Here is a 3,286-nt window from a genome sequence, read left to right as displayed (position 1 = left end):
GATTTTTTAAAAAATGAACACATGAATTGTGCCTGTTTTGTTAGTCAAGATCTAAAAGGAGCTTTTGTGTGGCAAGGTGTAATGCGAATCCAGGCTTTGGAAACCATTTTTGCACTAAGGCTAGAGAAGAACTGTGTGACTTTGTATCGCCAAAGGAACTGATCCATTGTTGTTGTTCCATTTAATTTATTTAATTTGTGGCCTTTCCAAAATTGCCGTAAGTGTAACACGCACACACACACACACACACACACACACACACACACACACACACACACACACACACACACACACACACACACACACACACACACACACACACACACACACACACACACAAAGATTAACATGCACACACAGCTCCACAACAACAGATAAGGGAAGCAGCTAGCCCACAGAAGCACTCTTTTTTCTTGCTGTGGGTGTCCGTATCTGATCCAAAGAGAGAGTGGGTATCAACCATGCAGTGTTCTGACTCGGACAAGGTGAGCTAGGCCCATTTGGGCAGACCAGATTACTATCTGGGAACACCAAGGGGACACCTTCTGTACCCTAAACATGTGTCTACCTGAGCACATTTCTTGGATTTGGGAAAGAAAGGAAGCAAGATTGTAAAAGCATTGTCTACAAATTAGACAGAGTGGGAAAAGCTGTATTGGGATAGAATCTCAAAAATGATAGAATGATTTCAATATGAATACAAGGCAGACCTTTCAACATCACAGTAATCCAAGTTTATGCACCAACCACCAATGCTGAAGAGGCTGAAATCGACCAATACTATGAATACTTACAACATCTTCTAGAATTGACACCAAAGAAAGATGTTCTTCTCATTGGGGAGGATTGGAATGCTAGATTAGGGATTCAAGAGATAAAAGGAACAACAGGTAAGTTTGGCCTTGGAGTCCAAAATGAAGCAGGGCAAAGGCTAATAGAGTTTTGTCAAGAGAACAAGCTGGTCATCACAAACACTCTTTTCCAGCAACACAAGAGGCGAGTCTACACATGGAAATCACAAGATGGGCAATACCGAAATCAGATTTATTATACAGTATTCTCTGCAGCCAAAGATGGAGAAGTTCTATACAATCAGCAAAAACAAGACCTGGAGCTGATTGTGGCTCTGATCATCAGCTTCTTATAGCAAAATTGAAGCTTAAACTGAAGAAAGTAAGAAAAACCACTGGGCTAGTCAGGCATAATCTAAGCCAAATCCATTATGACTACACAGTGGAAGTAAAGAACAGATTTAAGGAACTAGATTTGGTGGACAGAGTGCCTGAAGAACTTTGGATGGAGGCTCGTAACATTGTACAGGAGGCAGCAACAAAAACCATCCCAAAGAAAAGGAAATGCAAGAAAGCAAAGTGGCTGTCCAACAAGGCCTTACAAATGGCAGAGAAGAGAAGGGAAACAAAATGCAAGGAAGATAGGGAAAGTCACAGAAAATTGAATGCAGACTTCCAAAGAATAGCAAGGAGAGACAAGAGGGCCTTCTTAAATGAAGAGTGCAAAGTAATAAAGGAAAAGAATAGAAACGGAAAAACCAGAACTCTGTTCAAGAAAACTGGATATTAAAGGAACATTTTATGCAAAGATGGACATAATAAAGGACAAAAACGGGAGGGACCTAACAGAAGCAGAAGATGTCAGGAAGAGGTGGCAAGAATACACAGAGGAATTATACCAGAAAGATCTGGATATCGCGGACAACCCAGATAATGTAGTTGCTGACCTTGAGCCAGAAATCCGTGAGAGTGAAGTCAAGTGGGCCTTAGAACGCATGACAAACAAGGTCGGTGGAGGTCATGGCATTCCAGTTGAACTATTTAAAATCTTAAAAGATGATGCTGTTAAGGTGCTACATTCAATATGCCAGCAAGTTTGGAAAACTCAACAGTGGTCAGAGGAGTGCAAAAGATCAGTCTACATTCCAATCCCAAAGAAGAACAGTGCCAAAGAATGCTCCAGCTACCATACAATTACATTCATTTCACATGCTAGCAAGGTTATGCTCAAAATCCTCCAAGGCAGCCTTCAGCAGTATGTGGACTGAGAACTCCCAAAAGTACAACCTGGATTTCGAAGGGGCAGAGGAACTAGAGATCAAATTGCTAACATGCACTGAATTATGGAGAAGGCCAGAGAGTTCAAGAAAAACATCTACTTCTGCTTCAGTCACTATGCAAAAGCCTTTGACTGTGTGGACCACAGCAAACTATGGCAAGTCCTTAAAGAAATGGGAGTGCCTGACCACCTTATATATCTCCTGAGAAATCTATACATGGGACAGGAAGCAACAGTCAGAACTGGATATGGAACAACTGATTGCTTCAAAATTGGGAAAGGAGTACGACAAAGCTGTATATTGTCCCCCAGCGTATTTAACTTATATGCAGAATACATCATGTGAAAGGCAGGACTGGAGGAATCCCAAACCGGAATTAAGATTGCCGGAAGAAATATCAACAACCTCTGATATGCAGATGATACCACTCTGATGGCAGAAAGTGAGGAGGAATTAAGAAACCTTGTAATAAGGGTGAAAGAGAAGAGTGCAAAAAACAGTCTGAAACTCAACATAAAAAAAACTAAGATCATGGCCACTGGCCCCATCACCTCCTGGCAAATAGAAGGGGAAGATATGGAGAAGTGACAAATTTTACTTTCTAGGGCTCCATGATCACTGCAGATGGTGACAGCAGCCCCGAAATTAAAAGACGCCTGATTCTTGGGAGGAAAGTGATGACAAACCTCAACAGCATCTTAAAAAGCAGAGACATCACCTTACCAACAAATGTCCTAATAGTTAAAGCTATGGTTTTTCCTGTAGTGATGTACAGAAGTGAGAGTTGGGCCATAAAGAAAGCAGACCGCCGAAGAATTGATGCTTTTGAACTGCGGTGCTGGAGGAGACTCTTGAGAGTCCCCTGGACTGCAAGGAGAACAAACCTATCCATTCTGAAGGAAATCAACCCTGAGTGCTCACTGGAAGGACAGACCCTGAAGCTGAGGCTCCAATACTTTGGCCATCTCATGAGAAAAGAAGACTCCCTGAAAGAGGCCCTGATGTTGGGAATGTGTGAGGGCAAGCGGAGAAGGGGACAACAGAGGACGAGATAGTTGGACAGTGTAATCGAAGCAACCAACATGAATTTGATGAAACTCCTGGAGGCTGTGGAAGACAGGAGGGCCTGGCATGCTCTGGTCCATGGGGTCACGAAGAGTTGGACACAACTAAACGACTAAACAACAACCACAAACTAAAGACCCATCATACTCC

This window comes from Pogona vitticeps, chromosome 3, assembly GCF_051106095.1.
Source record: "Pogona vitticeps strain Pit_001003342236 chromosome 3, PviZW2.1, whole genome shotgun sequence".
NCBI lineage: Eukaryota > Metazoa > Chordata > Lepidosauria > Squamata > Agamidae > Pogona > Pogona vitticeps.
The sequence above is the reverse complement of the archived record's forward strand: the minus strand, read 5'-3'. Positions refer to the sequence as shown.